Source organism: Equus przewalskii, chromosome 11 (assembly GCF_037783145.1).
Source record: "Equus przewalskii isolate Varuska chromosome 11, EquPr2, whole genome shotgun sequence".
Classification (NCBI taxonomy): Eukaryota; Metazoa; Chordata; class Mammalia; order Perissodactyla; family Equidae; genus Equus; species Equus przewalskii.
The window spans coordinates 533,600-557,421 of NC_091841.1; the positions used below are offsets into that span (position 1 = coordinate 533,600).

General features: G+C 40.3%; 1 long non-coding RNA gene across 2 annotated transcripts in view; it reads right to left on the reverse strand.

The window, feature by feature from the left end:
* Nucleotides 1–581: 581 nt before the first annotated feature.
* The window catches only part of LOC103543325 (uncharacterized), a 68,117-nt gene continuing 44,876 nt past the window's right edge, over nucleotides 582–23,822 (reverse strand). For both annotated transcript variants that reach the window (XR_011524041.1, XR_011524040.1), the window contains one exon: nucleotides 582–2,437. This is a non-coding gene — a long non-coding RNA (uncharacterized lncRNA). The remainder of the gene's footprint in view (nucleotides 2,438–23,822) is intronic.

Sequence of the window (23,822 nt, forward strand, 5' to 3'; positions counted from 1 at the left end):
GACAATTCGAACAATTGCCACCAAGCTCACAATGACAACTAGGCAAAGACAACAAGCTCACAATGACAACCAGGCAAAGACAACAAGCTCACAATGACAACCAGGCAAAGACAACAAGCTCACAATGACAACCAGGCAAAGACAACAAGCTCACAATGACAACGAGGCAAAGACAGCAAGGTCACAATGACAACTAGGCAAAGACAGCAAGGTCACAATGACAACCAGGCAAAGACAACAAGCTCACAATGACAAGTAGGCAAAGACAACAAGGTCACAATGACAACGAGGCAAAGACAACAAGCTCACAATGACAACCAGGCAAAGACAACAAGCTCACAATGACAACGAGGCAAAGACAACAAGGTCACAAATGCTGGCTGGCAATGGTAGCGCTAAATGTCACGGATTGTAAAATACAAGCGGCATCCCGGATTCAAAACTGTTACAGTGTGGAAATGAAATGTATGTCTTAGAGTTGGGATTAGTCACTGTGGTCCAGCACATGATGGAAACACTGCAGGATTAGAAAGAATAAGACACATCTGTTTTTATTTACAGAGAAAGATATCTAAGACATATTGTTTTAAAATGACCTTTATTGTTACAAATGACCTGTTTCTGTAAAATAAAAAATATCATCTTAATGTTTACATATACTCAAATACACACACACCTGATTGTTAATAGTGACTATTGCTAAGAATTAGGGCTTCAGTGCGCTTGAACTTGCTGTTTTGTTTAGATTTATAAACATAAACATGTTTCACTCACATAACTAGTAAAACATACAAACAATCAGGAAAAAAAGAACTTCATGTTAAATCTCTGAATAAAGTTAATGATTATCCTCTGGTAAAATTTCTTCATTTACAAAACGTTTAGAAGGGGCCGGCCTGGTGGCATGACGGTTAAGTCCATGCGCTCTGCTTCAGTAGCCCAGGGTTCCCCAGTTCGGATTTCGAGAGTGGACCTACACACCACTCATCAAGCCATGCTGTAGCAGTGACCCACATACAAAATAGAGGAACGCTGGAACAGATGTTAACTCAGGGCCAATCTTCCTCAGCAAAAATTAAAAAATGTTTTTAAGCAAAAAGTTAATTGTACCAGAAACAGTTCTAGATGGTTTCCCATAAATTCTCTTAACTAAGAACAACAACTAAAAGCTGCTTAACCATTTATCACAGATATTGTGAGGTAAATTCCAACATAGAATAGAATTTTGAACTAGATCTATGGTCAATTTTTTTAGTACAGTTATGATACAAATGATGATAAGCTTCTATTAAGTATCTAAAAGAGTGTACTAATGTGAACTCATCTTTAAACAGCATTTTAGGAAAAACCATGCTCCTATAAAAATATTCTTATTAATGAATCCTAGCTCAAGGATTTAAAGAATAGAAAAATACTTACTATCACTTTTCATTTCAAGGAAATAAGTTAATCAATGACTAAAGGAGAGGAAATGTGCTTGGTTGAACCAGGTGTGTTCACTCCAGTTCAGCCTCTCTCTGTCACTCACAAATGTTTAAAGAATGAATTGACTTTCATACTGATTCTCTGAAATCCTCTATCACATTACTTCTACACACTCCCACCACAGATGCACACAGGCATCCACGTGTGCTTACACACATACAAGCTGCTCATTCCCGCTGTTAGAACAGTACCTGCCCGGAGCTATCATTCCAAGTCATGTGGGCTCCACGCTAAGCAAATTAGGAAGTGCTGCTTTTCCTGTATTTGCAAAGCAAACCCAACATTTTTATAACACAGCCTGACGCTGTTTCAACTTTTGAAATGAGGAAACAGATGACAAGCTTAAGGAAATTCTAGGCTAGATATTTATAAGTTCCAAAGATATCACAATTGTACTTCTCTTTAAAACAAGCCTTTTCTTTTCTTTTCTTTTCTTTTTTAAAGACTGGCACCTGAGCTAACATCTGTTGCTAATCTTCTTTTTTTTTTTCTTCTTCTTCTTCTCCCTAAAGCCCCCCAGTACACAGCTGTAGATTTTAGTTGTGGGTGCCTCTGGTTGTGCTATGTGGGACACTGCCCCAACATGGCCTGATGAGTGGTGCCGTGTCCGCACCCAGGATCCGAACTGGTGAAACCCTGGGCCGCTGAAGCAGAGCTCACGAACCCAAACACTCACCCATGGGCCGGCCCCTAACACAAACCTTTTCTAAAGAAGAATTATGACTAATTAAGTGTGAGTGCCTGAGCATATGCAGGAAATCTGATAAAAATCCAACAAATTAGGCAACAGTCCAGAAAATCTCTTGGGGGTTATGTTCCTTGCAAGTAGATAAACATCTTTCTGAAGGTTAGTGTTCTTTAAAGAGTTCTCCTGAAGTGGCATCATAGGAAGATGGCAGCATTTAATACGTGACATCTTTGCTATTCTTTTCTTGTTGAAATTAAAAATATTCTGAAAAATAAAGGAAATTAATTTGTAAACACTGAGTGTAAAAGGGTTACAATTTTTTTATCCTGAATCATAAGATCAAAAATAAACTCCTTAGATATTATTTAGTTTGCTACAACAAAAGTTTGCTTTAAGATTTTGCAGATCACAACTGCTGTAATGCCAACAAAAGTGTCTACAGCTCAGCAGGTTTTAACTTCTTATGGAATGTTACAGAGTAGTTCTATCTGCTCTTGAAATCCTGGGTTGCATGACAGCTTTGCATCTGTCTGTGGGAATTATGTTACAAAAGGCCCAGCTTTGCTAATGTTTCACTTTGTTTCTATATTTTCAAGTCCTTGATGTAACATGGTGTTAAGATTGGCATTCAGGAAAAAGACAAATTACTGAAAACGACAAAGTATCAAGTAGAAAAGAAGTTTGCTCACAAAGTGGGAAATATGAAAAGGATTATTTTATTTCATAGGACCATCACTGTAAAAATTTTAGTATATCCTTACAGGTAGTAATTCACTGTACTATAAAGGAAAATATATCAAATAAGGAAATTTCAACTGATAATTCTCACCTGACATGTACACAATTTCCTCTTTCCCTTATACTATGTACATTCATAAAAAGAAATTGAAAACTTAATATAGAAAGATTCCAACCCACTTTTAACCTGAACTTTTAAAGATTAGGGACTTATGCCCAAAAGGCTAGCTTCATTTATATGAATATACAACTCCTACAAATCATTAAAAAAAAGACCAACCTGATATCCAAAAAAAGACGTAGGTATTTATCCTACAGATATGCTCATACATTTGCGAAATAATACACGTATTAGTATATTCTCTGCACCCTTGTTTATAATACCAAAAGACTAGGAACCATCCAGATGTCCATCAATAGGAACTCAGATAAATTATGGCATATCAGTACAATGGAATACTGTGTGGCCATTAAAATAAAAATGAGCAGATTTCTATGTACTAATCACCAAGCTATACTGTGAAAAAAAGCAAGGTCTAGAACAATGTAGAGAACATGCTCCCATAAGTGTGGAAGATAGAGATTTACGGCTATGTGTATATACGCAAATACTTATACTATCTCTGAAAGAACGAACAAGAAACTAGTAACTGTGCTCCTTCCAGAAAATGACCCCGGTGAGTAAGGACCAGAGGAAGAAAGGACACTTACTTTTCACTGTATACTCTTTTCTATCTTTGGAAGCAACAGCTAAAAAGGATATGGCTTTGATTTCCCAGAAGATTGGTGACATTGAGTTGAGGATTGTGGAGGACACTGCCAGCTCCAATTCCCTTTCACGTGAGAATCCCGCTGAGCTGGTAAGGCGGGGTGAGCAGCAACTGACGGCTTGGAGAGGACCAGGCGTGTCTCCCAGAACCTGGGCAGTTTCCATGTCACCTTTGTGGAACTCTTCCCTCTCATTTTTCAGTATTTTTTACTTCTTAGAAAAGCTCTTACCCACTATCCCACTCCAAGAAATGTGCTCCTTTAATTTGTAGTGTAAAAGAGGGATGCTCCAAATTTTAAAGTTGTAAAACCCATTTTAAGTCAATATTTCATGCAGAATAAATTTAATGTTCAACATACATGTATTTTATAAGTTCATCTACATTTGTATTTATTTTTATCAAGTCAATCAAGGGGAACAATGAAGCCATATTGATGAAGGTGAAAAATAGAAATCAGAAATTACGTATAATCATCTGTCTTTTATCTGTCTATGCCTCCAATTCTTTGTGTGTGTGTGTGTGTGTGTGTATGTGTGTGAGGAAGACTGGCCCTGAGCTAACATCTGTGCCAACCTTCCTCAATTTTGTATGTGAGACACCACCTCAGCATGGCTTGATGGGCAGTGTGTAGGTCCACACCTGGGATCTGAACCCATGAACCCTGGGCTGCCGAAGTGGAACATGTGAACTTAACCACTACGCCACTGGGCTAGCCCCGTCCAATTCATTTTTATACTTTGGTTGTACAGTATCACAATACTTCTCAACACATAAATATATAGTTACAAGGAGTAATAGGTTTTTGTTGGTTCTTTTGAACAGCATGCCTTGGAACTTTGAGTTGCTCTTTAATTAAACTCTTTCAGAAATGCAAAGATTTATGATAAGAAGTTTGTTTCAAAATTGCATCACTAATAACATCTAACAATTGTTTTATATTATAGAAATCAGATGAGAAACATCCAAAACTTACAATCATAATGGACTCTATCTATAATAAGCTATTATCATGAGATGATGACAGATGATGCTTTGCATTACAAATTGATTTTTTTTTTTTGAGGAAGATTAGCCCTGAGCTAACATCTGCTGCCAATCCTCCTCTTTTTTCTGAGGAAGACTGGCCCTGAGCTAACATCCGTGCCCATCTTCCTCTACTTTATATGTGGGACGCCTGCCACAGCATGCCTTGCCAAGTGGTGCCATGTCCGCACCCAGGATCTGAACCGGCAAACCCTAGGCCGCCAAAGCGGAACATACGAACTTCACCGCTGGGCCACCAGGCCGGCCCCTACAAATTGATTTTTACCCAAAGCAAATGAAAAACCAGAACCAGAGTCAGAAAGCATGAAGCAAGTCATCTGAATCAAAGGGTAGCATATTAGCTTATAAGCCACACATCTTTTGGCAAAGAAAAATTCGAAATTTAGCAGAAATAATGTTGGTGTCTTACTAGTTGACAGAAGCAACTTGACTAAGACGGAATTCTATTTTATCATGTTTGATACAATGCATATTGTGTCATCCATGGAGTTGCACTGCTCAGAGATCCTTTCAAGAGAGAACTTGCTGGAGAGTGCAATCAGCTGATAATCTCCAGCTGCAGCCCCTTTGGGATCTGTCACAGCATCCAAACCCTGGGAAAACTCTCCCCAGGCAGCTCTCGGCCAATGACCGAGCATGGCTCCGGGCCTGCAGCCTGGCCATCTCTGCCCCACACAGGCAATCTTCAAATTGCCGTTCTCTCTTAGAAGAGCCGCACTGTAGCCCAAAGCTCTTCCTCTTCAATTCTGGGTTCTTCCCTGGCTCCTCTCACAGGTGTGAGACCTTCATCACAGACTGACTTCTCCTGTTCTCTCCCCTTTGTCTTTCATAGGCCTTATCCCTGATAAATCTCTTGCATTTCTAATTCTGTCTCAATGTTTGCTTCCCAGGGTACACGAACTGACATATGTATATTAAAAATACTTTCACTATCTTTATAATACATTTTAATTACTTATATCAAACACATAATCTGCACTCATCTCTTTTTTATTTTCTTGTTTGGGCTTTGCAAATGTTGCCACTTTTTTTTTTTTTTTAAAGATTGGCACCTGAGCTAACAACTGTTGCCAATCTTCTTTTTTTTTTAATTGCTTTTTCTCCCCAAATCCCCCCAGTACATAGTTGTATATTTTAGTTGTGGGTCCTTCTAGTTGTGGCATGTGGGATGCCACCTCAGCATGGCCTGACAAGCAGTGCCATGACCGCACCCAGGATCTGAACCGGCCAGGATCTGAAGGGCCAGAAAAGTTGTGATGAGCAGAAAGTGTATGAGGCACTGCTTGGGGAGGGAAAACGTCACAAGAGTAGGACTCACAGTGGTTCTGGGATGGTTCTGGAAGCTGTACGAACTCACTGGGAAACTCAAATAGGGCAAAGTGTGTTTTTAAAAAGCTGAAGCTTTCTGACAAAAGTTGTGGCAATATGTTTTCCACTTCTCAACTTGTGTGGCCTGATCCTAGGAACCACATTTGAGGACACATGTTATTTTCCCACTTCGTAGGCAATTTGGTGATTGAGAAGGTAACAATATCCAGTGGCGTCCCAGAGGGGCCCGGAGGGGTTCACGCGCCTCCCTGGGTTACTCAGGTCCTTGGGAGAATGTGACTTAGTCTCCTAATTTGAACACAAAGAAGGCTGAAGTCAGCGTGAATGGTGGTCAGAGGTATTTTTCTGCTTTGGATTCCTATGTCTCTTTTTGAAATTGAAGGTTGATAGTATGTTACTGTCTGCTGAACAGTGAACAGAACTTTCTAACAATATCCTCATTGGTTTTGAACATCCATAATTCTGATGTGAAGCCTGGTACTAGCAGACCATATATACTGTCTTCAGGCATATAACAGACACAAGTTTTTGATACAGATGAATGAAGAAAGGCATATCCACCTGGAGAAGGCATTAGTAGCTAGTAAATTAGTTTGTTCTTCAGATCTAAAAGAATTGTAGTGAAGCACTTACCATTTAATTATATTTTTTCTAATTAGATTATCATTTATAAAGAAATTATACATTTTAAACAAATATGAATATTTTGTATAAACAAAATAATTAAAATGGTTTTATACGAATGACACCTAAGAAATTCTCAAATAAAAAAATGTTTCATCAAAGTTGCTTCTGTTTTACAGAAGGTCCTATGTTCTCACCATTCCTCAATCTGTCAAGCCCAGTGCCACTTCTCCTTGCCCATGATATCCCCTCCAAGGACTTCAAACACAAATTCATCCTGAACGGCTCTTAGCTTAGCATATAATTATTCCAGTGCAAGTCGGTTTAAGATTGCAGACTCTTTGGAAACTGAAACCATTTTTCCTTGCGCCTCAGTCAAAGTTTAATACAATGTTGGGCACATTTTCATAAGATTGACTTCGTGACAGAGACACTGTGCTAAGTATTATATAATAACCATCCTCACAACTACTTTCTAAGGGTAGATTTAGAAATTAGGAAACTGAGGCACAGAGAGTTGACTTCACAACACAGTGTGCAGGTGGAGAGGCCAGGGCTTCAGACACGATAGCTGGAATCCAGAGCACAAGGCTACAGAAAGGTGAATACTGGTGGCTGGAAAGAAAAAAATAAAGGGTGCTTTGTTCTATTCTGAATGAAAATTATGTTTACTCAAACTAGAAACCTTTAAAGAATGAGATTTTTTTTTTTAAAAAAAAAGATTTTATTTTTCCTTTTTCTCCCCAAAGCCCCCTGGTACATAGTTGTATATGTTCTAGTTGTGGCATGTGGGATGCCGCCTCAGTATGGCCTGATGAGCGGTGCCATGTCCACGCCCAGGATCCGAACCAGCAAAACCCTGGGCCGCCGAGGCAGAGGGAGTGAACTTAACCACTCGGCCACAGGGCCGGCCCCCAAGAATGAGATCTTTGAATAATGAATACAAATAAAATATTCTCTAAATCAGACAATTACACAGAATTTTATTGGTGAGAATATAGGAAACTAGGCCTAAATAAGTGTTTTGAAAACTTGTATTTATTAATAGTAGTAGAAGGTAAAGTCATATCCTGGACTCTATAGAACTTTTTTTGGCTAGAAAGCACTACTAAATGAGAGAGAAATAACTTTTACGTTCAAATACTGTAAAGCTAAGTGCCTAAACTGATCTTCTTTTCCAGAGTGTTTGTGAGAACTTAAATAAGATGGTATTGTAATTCCATGCATGTAGTTACACTGTGGTTATCGGTGGAAAGGGTAAACAAGCATGACCCAGTATTGCATATTTCCAGAAGTTTGTTTCTGCAACAAATTTCCATCACGTTCTATTTTTATCTGAAGCTCAGGGAATCAGGACCGGGAAACATGTCTCTAAGGACACATATCAGAGGAAGTTTTTCTAAAGTCAGCAAGTACTTATTGTCTTTTGTGAGCCAAGCGCTGTACTAGGCACTTTGGGCATTGCAAAATAAGCCTAAAATCTAATATTGTGTTAAACAAAAGGAAGCAGAAACTTAATGGTTCCCCAAATCCAAGTTCCCTTTTCATCAGATGCCTCCCGTATGGAGTTTCCCTAAATGTATATATTTGTTGTGGCGGTCACCACAGGCCAGTGAGAAAATGGAGTAAAAGATGAGGTCCCATGATGGCTTAGAGTTCTAACTAGAATGGAGAGTCACCTACAGTTGAATATATACAGCGTGTGACTTTAAAACACTTCCGAGGACAAATTCCATGAAATATGTAACTTGAGAACTTTAAGTAGCCCTGCCTATGTGCTATCTGTGAGTCCTCCACACTTTTTTCAAAAAAAACTCGAAAACAAAAGGTAATTGCACAACTTTGTGGTTTGATAGAAAACATTATGCATGGTTTTAAAATTCTCTCTTCCTCATTTCTTCCTTTTTTCCCTTTCTTTACATTTATAATACCTTCTCAGTAAAACTGAGGGTAGCTTATATTCTAGTCTAGCACTAATGCGAAGTTCAGTGTAAAACTCTGCCCTCAGACAATTGTTAAACTCTTGCGGCCACATCAGGAGCTGTGGGGAGGGTTCAAGCTTTCACTGAAACTCAGCATTTGTGACATCAGCCCCTCCCAATAGTATACTCATTCATTTTTGTATCTTTGTTAAATATTTACAAATACTTAATAATGCTTTACGCCTCTGGTTATATGAACACAATACAAGAAAGTTCTGTTGAACCCAGTACTTAAAAATTCCCAAACACCTATGAAGAAAAGGTTAGACAAAGTAAACAAAAAAACACCCCAAATTGGTAACTACACTTAGCTCTGAGGAGGCTGCCTGACTCTTTCAGAGTACATTCTGTAGCCAGAAGCAACATTGCAACAACGTAGCTCTGCAGTGGGAGCTAATGTGAAAAATTATCCTTCAAAATCTTTTCAACCCAGCAGTCCAGAAGTACTGTTTACGACAAGCAGCTCTTTAAAGTCTAGTCATTTCAAGTTAAGTCCTTTTTCTTCCAAGGTAAAGCTTGACTTTTTTTTTTTCCTTCAAGAGTTTCAAACAATAGAGAAGTTTACAGAGTAACATCTTAAGGTCCCTTTTCCCTCTTCACTCCTACTCCATTTCATAAGTCCCTCCTGAAAACTAACCACAGTTAATAGTTTAATATGTATCTTTTCAGTTCTTTCTCTATTTATACATAGGCACACAAACTTTTTTTACTTGTTTTTTTCTTCACATATTCTATTGAATAATTTGAAATTTATAGGAAACTTGCCAGCACAGTATAAAGAATTTCCCCCCCTGAATCCTTAGAGAGTAAGATGCTAACATAATGCCCCATCGCTGGTCCCTGATACTTAAGTGTGGATTTCTTACAAAGAAGGAGATTCCAAATAACCACAACACAACCATCAGAAAAAGGATATTAGTGTTGATACAGTGCCACTGTCTAATCCGCAGGCCCCATTCACGTTCCGTCAGTTGTCCTAATAATGGTCTTTATTGCCAAAGGATCCATTTCTGAGCCACGTGTTGTCATTTAGTTATGTCTTATTAGTCCCCTTTAGCTTGAAACAGTTCCTTAACCTTTCTTGGATTTTCATAATTGTGATACTTTTGAAAATTATAGTACAGTTAATTGTAGAATATCCCTCAAACTGTGTTTTTGTATGTTCCCTCCTGAGCAGGTTCAGCATCTGCATCTTTGGTGGGAATATGACTGAAGTAATGCCATATTCTGCTTGTTCCAACCTTCCAGGGGGCACACAATTTCGATTTTCCCATTGTTGGTGACATTCACTGTGGTTACTTGACAAAGGTGGTGTCTGCTAGATACTCTACTGTGGAGTTATTCTTGTCCCCTTTGTAATAAACTTCCTGTAGTAGTTTTTTAAAACTAAATAAATTTCTCATTCCTTGTCAAATTCTCAATTTATTCATTTATTTATAACAATATGAACTCAGTTTCCATTTTATTCAATGGTTTATAACCTGTTGCTATTTTTTTATAATGTTGCAGCTTCTTTTTTTTTTTTAACTTTTTATTAAGATTATGATAGTTTACAACATTGTGAAATTTCAGTTGTACATTATCGTTAGTCACGTTGTAGGTACACCACTTCACCCTTTGTGCCCTCCCCCCACCCCCCCCTTCCCCCTGGTAACCACCAATCACTTCTCTTTGTCTATATGTTTAACTTCCACCTATGAGTGGAGTAATACAGAGTTCGTCTTTCTCTATCTGGCTTATTTCACTTAACATAATTCCCTCAAGGTCCATCCACGTTGTTGTGAATGGGACGATTTTATCCTTTTCTATGGCTGAGTAGTAGTCCATTGTATATATATACCATATCTTCTTTATCCAATCATCAGTTGATGGGCACTTAGGTTGCTTCCACATCTCAGCTATTGTAAATAATGCTGCGATGAACAGACGGGTGCATGGGACTTTTGGAACTGCTGATTTCAAGTTCTTTGGACAGATACCATGTAGTGGGATGGCTGGGTCATAAGGTATTTCTATTTTTAATTTTTTGAGAAATCTCCATACTGTTTTCCATAGTGGCTGTACCAGTTTGCATTCTACCAGCAGTGTATGAGGGTTCCTTTTTCTCTACAACCTCTCCAACGTTTGTTACTATTTGTTTCAGTTATTTTTGCCATTCTAATTGGTGTAAGATGATATCTTAGCGTACTTTTGATTTGCATTTCCCTGATGCACAGCAATGATGAACATCTTTTCATGTGCCTATTGGCCATCTGTGTATCTTCTTTGGAGAAATGTCTGTTCACATCTCCTGCCCACTTTTTGATCAGGTTGTTTGATTTTTTGTTGTTGAGTTGTGTGAGTTCTTTATATATTATGGATAGTAAACCTTTGTCAGATGTATTACTTGCAAATATTTTTTCTCAATTGGTGGGGTTTTTTTGTTTCAATCCTGTTTTCACTTGCCTTAAAGAAGCTGTTTAGTCTGATGAAGTCCCATTTGTTTATTCTTTCTATTGTTTCTCTTGTCTGAGAAGATATGGTATCCGAAAAGATCCTTTTGATACTGATATCAAAGAGTGTACTGCCTACGTTTTCTTCTAGAAGCCTTATGGTTTCAGGTCTCAGCTTTAGGTCTTTGATCCATTTTGAGTTTATTTTGGTGAATGGTGAAAAAGAATGGTCAATTTTCCTTCTTTACATGTGGCTTTCCAGTTTTCCCAGCACCATTTGTTGAAGAGACTTTCTTTTCTCCATTGTATGCCCTCAGCTCCTTTGTTGAAGATTAGCTGTCCATAGATGTGTGGATCTATTTCTGGGCTTTCAATTCTGTTCCATTGATCTGTGCACCTGTTTTTGTACCAGAACCATGCTGTTTGGATTACTTTAGCTTTGTAGTATGTTTTGAAGTCAGCGATTGTGATGCCTCCAGCTGTGTTCTTTTTTCTCAGGATTGCTTTAGCAATTCGGGGTCTTTTGTTGCCCCATACGAATTTTAGGATTCTTTGTTCAATTTCTGTAAAGAATGTCATTGGGATTCTGATTGGGATGGTGTTGAATCTGTAGATTGCTTTAGGTAGTATGGACATTTTAACTATGTTTATTCTTCCAATCCATGTGCATGGAATATCTTTCCATCTCTTTATGTCATCATCAATTTCTTTCAGGAAAGTCTTGTAGTTTTTGTTGTATAGGTCTTTCACTTCCTTGGTTAAATTTACACCATGGAATTTTATTCTTTTTGTTGTGATTGTGAATGGGGTTGTGTTCTTGAGCTCTTTTCTGTTAGTTTGTTGTTAGAGTATAGAAATGCTACTGATTTATGTATGTTGATTTTATACCCTGCAACTTTGCTGTAGCTGTTGATTATTTCTAATAGTTTTCCAACAGATTCTTTGGGGGTTTCTATATATAAGATTGTGTCATCTGCAAACAGCGAGAGTTTCACTTCTTCCCTCCCTATTTGGATTCCTTATATTTCTTTTTCCTGCCAAATTGCTCCCAGTACTATGTTGAATAAGAGTCGTGAGAGTGGACACCCTTGTCTTGTTCCTGTTCTCAGAGGGATGGCTTTCAGTTTTTCCCCATTGAGTATGATGTTGGCTGTGGGTTTGTCATATATGGCCTTTATTATGTTGAGGTATTTTCCTTGTATACCCATTTTGTTGGGAGTTTTTATCATAAATGGATGTTGGATCTTGTCGAATGCTTTCTCTGCATCTATTGAGATGATCATGTGGTTTTTGTTTCTCATTTTGTTAATGTGGTATATCACATTGATTGACTTGTGGATGTTGAACAATCCCTGTGTCCCTGGTATAAATCGCACTTGATCATGGTGTATAATCTTTTGAATTTATTGCTGTATTCTGTTTGCCAAAATTTTGTTGAGGATTTTGCATCTATGTTCATCAGTGATATTGGCCTGTAGTTTTCCTTCTTTGTGTTGTCCTTCTCAGGTTTGGGGATCAGAGTGATGTTGGCTTCATAGAATGTGTTAGGGAGTGCTCCATCTTCCTCAATTTTCTGGAACAGTTAGAAGGATAGGTATTAAATCTTTAAATGTTTGGTAGAATTCTCCAGAGAAGCCATCTGGTCCTGGACTTTTATTTTTGGGGAGGTTTTTGATTACTGTTTCAATTTCTTTACTTGTAATTGGTCTATTCAGATTCTCTATTTCTTCCTGCTTCAGTTTTGGGAGGTTGTAAGAGTCTAAAAATTTATCCATTTCTTCTAGGTTGTCCAATTTGCTGGCATATAGTTTTTCATAGTATTCTCTTATGATCTTTTGTATTTCTGTGGTATCTGTTGTGATTTCTCCTCTCTCATTTCTAATTTTATTTATTCGAGTCTTCTTTCTTTTTTTCTTAGTGAGTCTGTCTAAGGGTTTGTCAATTTTGTTTATTTTTTCAGAGAACCAACTCTTTGTTTCACTGATCCTTTCTACTGTCTTTTTTGTTTCAATATCGTTTATTTCTGCTCTAGTTTTTATTATTTCCCTCCTTCTACTGATTTTGGGCTTTGTTTGTTCTTCTTTTTCTAATTCTGTTAGGTGTTGTTTGAGATTGCTTATGTGAGTTTTTTCTTGTTTACTGAGGTGAGCCTGTATTGCAATGAATTTCCCTCTTAGGACTGCTTTTGCTGCATCCCAAATGAGTTGGTATGGCGTGTTTTCAATTTCATTTGTCTCCAGATAATATTTGATTTTTTCTTTAATTTCTTCAATAATCCATTTTTTTTAGTAGCATCTTGTTTAGTCTCCACATTTTTGCCCCTTTCCCAGCTTTATTCTTGTAGTTGATTTCTAGTTTCATAGCATTGTGATCAGAAAAGATGCTTGATGTTATTTCAGCCCTCTTGAATTTGTTGAGACTTGCTTTGTTTCCCCAGATATGGTCTATCCTCGAGAATGTTCCATGCACACTTGGGAAGAATGTGTAACCTGCTGTTTTTGGATGAAGTGTTCTATATATATCTATTAAGTCCATCTGGTCTAATTTTTCATTTAATTCTATAATTTCCTTGTTGACTTTCTGTCTGGATGATCCATCCATTGGTGTTAATGGGGTGTTGAGATCCCCTACTATTATTGCATTGTTGTTGATGTCTCCTTTTAGTTTTGTTAACAGTTGCTTTACAAATTTTGGTGCTCCTGTGTTGGGTGTGTATATATTTATAAGTGTTATGTCTTCTTGGTGGAGTGTCCCTTTTACCATTATAAATTGCCCCTCTTTGTCTTTCTTTATCTGTTTTGCTTTTAAGTCTACTTTTTCTGATATAAATATGGTGACACCTGCTTTCTTATGTTCATTATTAGCTTGGAGTATCATCTTCCATCCCTTCACTCTGAATCTGTGTTTGTCTTTGGGGCTGAGGTGTGTTCCCTGGAGGCAGCATATTGTTGGGTCTTGTTCTTTAATCCATCCTGCCACTGTGTCTTTTGATTGCAGAGTTCAACCCATTTACATTTAGAGTGATTATTGAATTGTGGGTGCCTAATGCTGACATTTTATCGCTTGTTTTCCGGTTCCCTTGCATTTCCTTTGTTTCTCGCCCCATGATTTTTGGACTACTCATTCAGGTAGGTAGATTTCTATATTGGCTTTCTTCTTTGTTGCAATTTGTGTCTTTATTCTTGTTATTTGTTTAGTGGTTACCATGTGGTTTGTATAAAACATCTCATAGATGAGATAGTCCATTTTCTGATAGCCTCTTATTTCCTTAGATTAAGACCTTCCATCATTTTTCTCTTCCCCTTCTAGGTTGTTATTGTCAGATTTTTTTTCTTCCTTCTTGTGTTGTGAGTTTGTGGTTAAAATGACAAGATTATATTTATTCTTGGTGTTTCCCTTCCTTTTACCTTTAATGTTATACTTAACTTTTGCTAACCTATTCTGATGGAGGGCTGCAGCTTTCTGATTTTGTCTTTCTGCTTAACTCCCTTGCTCTGGGTTTTGTAACCCTTTTCCTTTTTTTGATTTTTCAGGTATGAGGGTCCTCCTGAGCATTTCTTGTAGGAGAGGTCTTGTGGCAATGAAGTCCCTTAACTTGTTTATCTGGGAAAGTTTTTATTTCTCCATCAATCTGAAGGATATTTTCACTGGATAAAGTATTCTTGGCTGCAAATTTTTGCCCTTCAGAGTTTTGAATATATTATTCCACTCTCTTCTAGCCTGTAAGGTATCTGCTGAGAAATCTGCTGACAACCTAATGGGGCTTCCTTTGTAGGTTATTTTCTTCTGCCTTGCTGCCCTTAGTATTTTCTCTTTGTCATTGACTTTTGCAAGCTTCACTACTATATGCCTTGAGGTTGGTCTTTTTACATTGATAAAGCTTGGAGATCTATTGGCTTCTGTCACATGGAGTTCCATCTCTCTCCCCAGGTTTGGAAAGTTCTCAGCCGTTATTTCTTTAAACAGGATTTCTGCCCCCTTCTCCTTCTCTTCTCCCTCTGGGATACCTATAATCCTTATCTTGAATTTCCTAATTGAGTCGGATAATTCTCGGAGAGTTTCTTCATTTCTTTTTAGTCTTAGTTCTCTCTCCTCCTCTATCTGCAGCATTTCTATATTCCTATCCTCCAAATTGCTAATTCTGTCCTCCATATTATTGACCCTACTGTTCAGAGAGTCCAGATTTTTCTTAATCTCCTCCATTGTGTTCTTCATCTCCAATATTTCTGATTGGTTCTTCTTTATAGTATCAAGCTCTTTTGTGACATAGCTCCTGAACTCATTGAGTTGTCTATCTGTGTTCTCTTTTAACTCATTGAGTTTTTTAATGATGGCTGTTTTGAATCATTGTCATTTAGGTTACAGATTTCATTGTCGTTGGGGCTGTTTTCTGGGTACTTGTCATTTTCCTCCTGTTCTGGGGATTTACTATATTTTTTCATACTGCTTGATGGCGTGGATTCGTGCCTCCACATACTTCCACCTGCTTCTACTGGAGCGTGGAGGTGGGGAGCAGATGTTTAATCTGCACCCACCAGGATCCCTGTCAGCTGTTGCTGACCAGACCTGGGCCCCTCGTCATAGTCACAGTGGTCCTGTGCGGTCTCTCGTCAGCTGTGGGGACAATCGCAAGGGGGCCTCAGATTGCTGGTGCCTACTGTCGCAGACCACCTAGACGTGCTCCCTCCTTGGGGTCTGCAGCAATGTTATAGGCTTTCCCAGTGGCCGGGAGCAGGTTCACCTAGATTCACAGCTCTGCCACCGTCAGGGCCTGTAAGCTCTCACTTGTCCACTATGGGCCACAGCAGAGCTATGGGTATCTACTGCGGTCTGTGGTTAGCTCACCTAGCTGTGCTACTTCTGCCTCAGGGCCTTCCAGCCTTGTGATTGCCAAGTGGGCCCTCTCCACTAATCCTGTGCAGAGGCTTTCCCTGCAGCTGCTGTGGGACTGTGATTTTCCCCCTGGACCATGGAGCAGGGCTGCTGGGGCTCCAACTTGCCCCCACCCACTCACACGGGCTCACTGGGTGTCCCTTGCCCCTCTGGGACACAGCTGGAGTCCGTGAGTCAGAGGCGGCTGGCAGGCTGCTGCCCCACCTGGTATCCTCCTGCCCTGGGGCCTCCCAGCGTTCTGCATGCTGGGTGGGGCCTCTCCACTAACACCGAGTAGAGGCTTTCCCTGTGGCTGCTGTGGGACCGTGGATTTTCCCACTGGGCTTAGGGGAAATCGCTGGGGGCTAAGGTAGGGCTGTAGTCACCTGTTTCCACTGCCGCTCTGCCAATGGGCACACACACCCACCCTTGGTGTGTGGCGATGCTATGAGCGTGTCCGCTGGAAGAAAGTCACTAGCGGGTACTAGGCTGTCCAGGGGTCGGGGGTCAGAGAGTTTTCCCCTGTCTCCACCTCCTCCTGGGGAAAAGTCTGTCCACCTTCTGATGTATAGCAGTACGGGTCTCTCAGGTGTCCCGAGATGCTGTGTGGATATCCTTTGTTGACCAATGAATGTCCAATTAGTTGTAGATTTGAAGGGCGAGAGACAAAGAAAACTGCTCACTCTGCCATGTTGCTGACATCACTTGCCTTGCTGCTATTATTATTTTCACTTAGATGCTTAATTTTTCCCAATTTGGCCCGTGGGAGCCCATTCACACCAGCTTCAGGGTCTTTCTGACATGTCTCCATCATTCTTTGAGCCCTTCCTTGCTCTCTAACGTAATACAGCCAGGCACCTCTTTTACTTCCTCTGCACCAGATCTACAACCAGCCATTTCTTGAAAAAATGCTGATTCCTTTTCCTGGAGAATGGTATTTAGAAGCCAAGATCTGGGCACTAGGTGTGCTCATTGCTTGTGGACGTTGCTGCTCCTATGTCCTCTCAGTAGACAGAGCTAGGAAATATACAGATGTATATACGTAGCTACACACATTTACATATAGTGTATTTAGAAACTTATCTATCTACATTGAAATCCTTGAGTTCATACTGATGCTGCCAGTTCCAGAGGTTTCATCTTTGTTTTCTCCCTTTCCATGTTTGTAATTCCCTTTCTGACGTGAGAAATCTGGCTGCCATTTCCTCAGTGCATTTATTTATCGAATAAATCTCCGTTTATGCAGCCAACCTTCCATCCCTTTTCCTGTGTGGATACTGTCCCTCCCTGCTGTGCCTCTGACACCCTGACACACAGACGCCCTCTTCATTCTCTTTAGTCTCCGTCACTCAGACAGATGTCCCATTCCTATTATTTTACTGTTTTCTATTTGTTGCCTTTGTTCTTTCTTTTTCTCTTTTTTCTGCCTTCTCTGGTTTTAATTTAACATTGTGTATGATTCCATTTTATCTCTTGTCATATCAATTATACTCTTCAAAAAAAATTTTAGTGGTTGCCCTAGAGTTTCCAATATACATTTTTAACTAATGTAAGTCTACTTTAAAAGCACTCTGTTCTGTTTCGTGTGTAGTGCAGATACCTTATAACAGCATGTTCCCAACTCTTCCTCCTGTCCCTTGTGACATTGTTGCCATTCATGTCACTCATCCACGTGCTATAACCACTCAACACATTGTTACTTTCATTGCTTTAAACCAGTAGTTGCCTTTCAAAATCAATGAGGAATAAGAAAAATATTTTATTTTACTGTCATTTATTCCTTCTCCAATGCTTTTCCTTACTTTACGTAGATCTAAATTTCTGGGGTGTCTGGCCCGGTGGCACAGCAGTTAAGTTTGCACATCCTGCTTCAGTGGCCCTGGGTTCACCAGTTTGGATCCCAGGTGTGGACCTATGCACCACTTGTCAAGCCGTGCTGTGGCAGGTGTCCCCCATATAAAGTAGAGGAAGATGGGCACAGATGTTAGCTCAGGGCTAATCTTCCTCAAAAAATTAATTAATTAATTTCTGACCTATATAATTTTCCTTTTGCCTGAAAAATTTCTTTGTAGGGCAGGTCTTCTTGCAATGAATTCCCTCAGCTTTTGTTTGTTTGAGAAAATCTTTATTTCTCCATCACTTTTAAGGGATAATTTCGCTGGATGTTATCACCAAATTATTCACTATATTTACTAGGTTGGTAGGTTTTTTCTTCTTTCAATAATTAAATATTTCACCCCACTCTATTCTTGCCTACATGGTTTCTGACGAAAACTCCACTGTAATTCTACAGGTAAGGTGATTCCCCCCCTCCAGCCCACCTTGGCTTCTTTCAAGATCTTTCTCTGTCTTTGGTCTCCTGCAGGTTGAATATGATATGCCGAGGCATGATTGTTGCTCCTCTTACTTAGCTCCAAGCCCTGCAAGAGGTCTCCTCTCTGTGTAGACAGTTTGCTTCGGCTCTGACACCTGGTGCTAGGCCGCTCCTGAACACAGAAGCCCTGCCTCCCCACACTGGGTTGCCCGCCCTGCATGGACAACCTCCCAGCCCAGTTGGGCTCCAACATCCCACTTTAGGCTGCTCCTCTGCACCTTCCTTGGGCTCTGACACCCCACACAAGGCCACTCCTATAAGTGGACGCCCTCCTTCCTCAGTTGGGTCCTGTCACCTTGCCTCAGGCCTTCCTCTGAGGAGATGCCTTCTTCACCACACTTGGGCTTCGCTGCTCCCCACCAGGCCACACTTCCACACGGATGCCCTCTCCCCCATCTGGCAGGAAGATCTCAGAAGGGGTGCAGTTTTTTCCTGCCTCATCTTGTCTGGTGGCTCCTGATTTCACTCTGTCCCTTTACCAATGAAGTTAATTAGATTGCTTGATTAAAGTGAGGTCTGTCAGGCTTCTCCACTATAAACTTATTCTTTTCCTCCAAATAATTAGTAAGTATTTTGTGGATACTATGTAAATGTCTCATTCCTCATCAAACTTGCAATTTATCCAACGATGTACATCAGTATAGACTTACAGTTTTGTATTTTACTCAATAGGTTATAATCTGTTACTTTCATTGTTTATTTTGATGCTCAAATTCCTCCAGACATGGCCAGTGGGAGCTCCTTCAAGCTGGCTTCTGCATCCTTTGACACGTCCCCAGCATCCTCTGACTACTTTCTTTCTTTCTGACACAATAAAACATCCTAAGATTATGATGTACTTTCCCTGTGCCAGACCTAGAAACAGTCATTCTTTAAGGAGCCCTGATTCTTTTAATGGAGGATGGTATTTAAAAATTAGGATCTGGGGCCCAGCCCAGTCATGCTATGGCAAGCATACCACATATAAAGTAGAGGAAGATGGGCACAGATGTTAGCTCAGGGCCAGTCTTCCTCAGGAAAAAAAAAAAAAAAGGAGGATTAGCAGCAGATGTTAGCTAAGGGCTAATTTTCCTCCAAAAGAAAAAAAACTAGGATCTGGTCACTAGGCATGCTCATTGCTATTGACGTGTCACTGCTCCTAGGTTCTCTCAGTGGATGGAGCTGGGCAATATATCTATGCAGTGTGTGTGTGTGTGTGTGTGTGTACACACATTTACATCTATATCTAGTTCTCTCATCTATCTATAATATATATACATTATAAATTATTGAGATATAATATAACAGAAAATTCACCATTTTAAAGTTCAGTGGCTTTTACTATATTCTTTACATTGTGCAACCATTACTACTATCTATTCTATTTCCAGAACATGTATATATTTCAATATATATAACATATAACACATCAGTTGAATATGATTTAATTCAACTATATATATAAGGTATAATATGGAGGCCCAACTAAGGGACTTGAGCATCCATGGGGGTTCCTGGGACTAGGCCCTCGCAGGTAACGAGGGAGGACCGTATATTGAAAACCATGAGTTCACGCTGATACTAAAACTCCAACCCAATAGCACAGGATTTATTCTAGACTTCTTGCTTTTTATATTTGTACTTCCCTTTTCTAATAGCAACAAATCTTTTCCCCCTATCCTCAGTATAATTATTTTAGGAGCCTCCTGTAGGTAACCCATCCCTGACTCTGCCACCGCTTCCTCCCCCATGCAGAAGCTCTCTTACCCTGCTTAGCTTTGACTCCCCAACTAGAGCACCCCAAGCAGACACTGTCTCCACCTGCCCAGGCTCCAGCACCCACCGTGGTCTGGCAGCCACGGCTCCCCCGCCTCGGCCATGCATAGGTGCCACCTTGTTTAGCTCCACCTAACAGTTTCAGGACTGCATGGAGCAGGGGAGGAGGAGGGGAGAGGAAGAGCGATGATTGGGGATTTAACCCCTGATTTTGGGTGGTTCGTCAGCTAACGTTGTTGTGGCCTGAATAAACTTATGTCCTGGCTTCTGCTTTTCCTGTTCTCACAATGTTACCTCGAGGCATAACCAACAAAGTCTGAACCAGCTTGTCTGGTTTTTACTCCAGTATCCAACTTTGGCCTTGCCTCTCTTCACCTTTAAAGAGGAAAGGGATTAGATATCCAGTTAATCACCAAAGCCAGTTAATTCTACCTCTTAAATATCTTCGAACAGCTAACCTGGCCAGGGAAGTAGGGGTGGTGCCAGATTAAATCATGGATTATCTGCTGGTGCATAAAAAGGGCTGCAGTCAGACCTAAGACTAGAACATCCGAACGAGAGAGTAAGGATATAAAGAGGAGAATATGAGTCTTTGAATTATAAAATGATTTTTAAAATCAATTCTCGGTGTAAGTAACAAAAAGATTATGTTGGAGCATTCGCCATACCTAGCAGCAAGTGAGTCCTAACTCAGGCTAAAACTTAACTGTAACATAGACATCCAGTAGGCTAGAAAAACAAGCTAAACACATCTACAGGTCGAGTTTTGTTAGAACGACATTAGGACATGTATTTTGTAAATTACTCTAGTTTCATGTGTTTGGTTTTATTCTTTGTTTTCTTTTTACTTATGAAAAAATCCAACCTTTGGCATTGTAAATTGGTACAATCCTTTCACAATCTGGCATTATATATTGAGAGTTATAAAAATGTTGATACTTTTGACCTAGTAATTCTGCTCTTGGCAATATAATCCATGAGGAAAAAAATTGGAAATGCCTGAGATTGCAGCTCTGGTTAAAAGAGTGCCACTCAGGGCCGGCCCCATGGCTGAGTGGTTACGTTTGTGTGCTCTGCTTTGTGGTCCATGGTTTTGCCAGTTCAGATCCTGGGCACAGACATGGCACTGCTCATCAGGTCACACTGAGGTGGTGTTCCACATAGCACAGCCAGAGGCACTCACAACTAGGATATATAACTATGTACTGAGGGGGCTTTGGGGAGAAGAAGAAAAAAAAAAGAATGCTAGTCAACAAACAGTCTAAATGAGCAACGATAGCAAGAGGAATGAGTAAATATGGATTATTTTGCAACCACTACAAATTGTAAATGTGGAAATTATATAGCAACTTGGAAAACAGCTTATGGGACAATGTTACTTGAAATAACCAGATGCATATGTACATATACACCATGATTCAAATATTTTAAATTATGTTTTCAAAATAAGACAAAAAGGAAGATTATGAGGCTTTTATTTCTCTGAAAATTTTGCTCTGATGTTGTACTATTTTGTTTGTGTTATAAATAAAAGTCAAGGTGGAATAATGGAAAACTCAACTTTAGTTTAGCTGAACAAAGGGATAGAACGGTTAAACTACAAGTCAGAGTGCTCTCAGAGGTAAGTGATGAAAATTATCATCATCATTGTAGTTAACGTTTTTGAGCATTTACCACTTTCAGGCACTGAATTAAAGCCTTTTACAATTTGTATCCCTAGTCAAGACCTATCTATAAAACTACAGAACTGTATAGCCAACTACCTACTTGACCTCTCTTCCTTGATGTCTTACAGGCGTCTCAAACCTAGCATGCCTGGATGAACCTTCTGATGTTCCTTCCAACCTGGCTCCACCTGCAGTCTTGCCCATCGCACTTGACAGCAACTCCATCCTTCCAATCGCTCAGAACAAAACCCTGGGAGTCACACATCCAGCCTATCAGGACATGCTGCCATTCTACCTTAAAAATACGCTCGAGTGCGAACGCTTCTCACCTCCTCCACTGCTGCCCCTCTGGTCCAAACCATCTTATTGTGCCCAGATGACTACAGTGGGCACCTAATGGATCTCCCTGCTTCCACACTTGCCCCTCCTCAGTCTATTCTCAGCACATGGAAAACCTATCAGATCACCTCTCTCCTCTGCTCGAAACCCTCCCAAATATCCCTATCGTGCTCAGAATAAAAGAAGTCCTAACAATGGCCAATGAGGCTCTGCCTCCTCTGTGCTCCCCTCACTTCTCTGACCTCATCTCCTGCTAGGCTCCCTTTTGATCCCTTCACCCAGCGACAGACACAATAACACCCTGATGTTCACACAAATACCACTCATTCTCCTGCCTTAGGACTTTTGTCTTAGGACATCGGTCTCCTCTGCTTGGAATTCTCTTCGCCCATGTGTCCACAAGGCTCACTCCTCCCCTTCCCTCAAATCTTTGCTCACATGTCAGCTTCTCCACAAGCCCACCCCGTCCATCCTGCAGCACTGCAGCCTGTCCTCACCCTCCCAATATGCCAGATCTCCCTTACTCTGTTTCTCTATAGCAATCATCTTCAGACACGCTACATACTTTACTAAGTCTATTGTGTATTGCTTATATCCCTCTGTTCAAATGTAAGCTCCATGAGGGCAGAGATAGTTGGTTTTTTTCAGTGTCTGTAGATGAAGGATTTAACCACACTGCTGCCATGTGGCAGAGCTGGGAATAGTCCTGAAGGCATATTCTGGAGTCACTATGCTATACTACTACAACTATTCCCGCTGAGCCTCTTGGGAGAAAAAGTAAAGCTGGAAAGAATACAATAAGCATGAGCTGCAGACGTTAAACCTTCCTGCCTAGAGCGTGGGCTCCTGAGCCCTAGTCATTTAGTCCTCATGGTGGTTCCTTCCGGAGTTCTTGTTGAATCCAATCAATTACACAAAATGGAAGTTGAGTGTGATGAACTAAGGGAACAAAACTCAGCAAGTCATCGGAGCTTCAGTCTTTTCTGGAGCACAGAGCCCTCCTTGACCGCCTTTCTCTTCAGGTAGAGCGTCTGAGGACATTAGATACCAACAGCCATTCAGTAGGACCACTGAGCCTGCCTCTTTCATGGAAGCTGCAAATGTCAGCTACCACTGTCCCCATCTCCTCCTCTGCAGATAAGGAGGGCACTGGGAAGTACCCAACGCTGGTTACGGCACCGGCTAGGAAGTTTGTTGAGGGATCGCTAAAAAAGATTTGTTCTCCTGATAAAAAGGGACTTATAAAGAGAAATTGCCCTTTTCTTGCCTTTAGACACAATTGTTTGTGGACATTAGTCCTGCAGCTGAGGCAGCCACCTCGTTACCATAGGAAGACAGCCTAGAGGTGAAAAACCAACATACTGCGATGGCAGAGCTCAGAAAGACGGAAAGATCGTGAGTTCCCCATGTCATCTGTGAGTTACTGCATCAACCTTGGAATCACCGTGTCTCAAACTTCTTGCTATATGACAACATAACAAGACAATATCTCCTTACTATTTAAGCTAGTCGTCCTCAACCAGGGGTTGTACTACACAACTAGGGGCAGTTGGAAACGTGTGGGGCAATTTTGACTTATTCAGTGACTGGGTAGAGGTGGCAGCATTGAATGTCTGGAGGCAAAGGATGCTACACAGCCTCCCGTGGGTGAGAGTCCTGCCCACATACCAATAGGCTGTTTAGAAACACTGTTGTAAGCAAACTTTAGTTAGGTATTCTGTTT